We start from the raw sequence: 1,122 nt of genomic DNA on the forward strand, positions 1-1,122 counted from the left end.
GAAATAGGAAAGTATCTGAAAAAGGAAAATAATATATATTCCCGCCATAATGTTTAAGCCAACTCCCTATTTCATGAAAGTGAGTATTTGGAAACTTCCAAGAGCCTGAATCATGCATTTATCATGTGCGATTCCTTCAATGGGCCTCCACGAATTTGATTGAGCCCAAGTTGCTTGAATCAATCCATTAAGTGCTTCTTTGAATTTCTTTGCTCGAGCTCTTGTAACGGGTCTGATGGGAACTTGAATAGGATCTGAATATGCCACATCCCATGTGCTTGTGATAGTTTTATCCTTAATCTCATCATTCCCCTTCTCTTGAAGAGGATTTGTCCTCAAATCATCACCTACATCAAAAGGACTCAAATAAGAAACATTAAAAGTAGCACTTACATTGTACTCATCAGGAAAATCTAGTTTGTATGCATTGTCATTGATCCGTTCCAAAACTTGGAATGGGCCATCCCCTCGAGGTAATAACTTAGATTTCCTTTGTTCCAAAAATCGTTCCTTGCACATGTGTAACCACACCCAATCACCGAGTTTAAAGACTAGCTTATGTCACTCTTTGTTGGCTTGTTTAGCATATTGCTCAATTCTCTGCTCAATGTTGAACTTCGCCTTCTCATGTATTTATTTAACAATTTCAGTCTTTTTCTTGACATCTAAGTTAACACACTTAGAAATAGGTAATGGAGTTAAATCCAATGGGGTTAAAAGATTAAAACGATAAATAATTTCAAATGGTGAATATTTAGTAGCAGAATGAACAAGACGATTATGAGCAAACTCAACAAGTGGTAAACAATCTTCCCAAGTTTTGATGTTCTTTTTAATGATAGCTCGCAACAGAGTAGATAAAGTTCTATTCACAACTTCTGTTTGACCATCCGTTTGAGGGTGACAAGTAGTTGAAAACAAAAACTTAGTTCCTAACTTAGCCCATAAGGTTTTCCAAAAGTAACTTAAAAACTTAGCGTCCCTATCAGAAATAATTGTCCTGGGCATAACATGCAACCTCACAATCTCCCTAAAGATTAAGTCAGCAACATTACAAGCATCATCCATTTTGTGACTTGGAAAAAAATGGGCCATCTTTGAAAATCTATCTACAACCACAAA

Source organism: Citrus clementina, unplaced genomic scaffold, assembly GCF_000493195.1.
Source record: "Citrus clementina cultivar Clemenules unplaced genomic scaffold, Citrus_clementina_v1.0 scaffold_5, whole genome shotgun sequence".
Taxonomy (NCBI): Eukaryota; Viridiplantae; Streptophyta; class Magnoliopsida; order Sapindales; family Rutaceae; genus Citrus; species Citrus x clementina.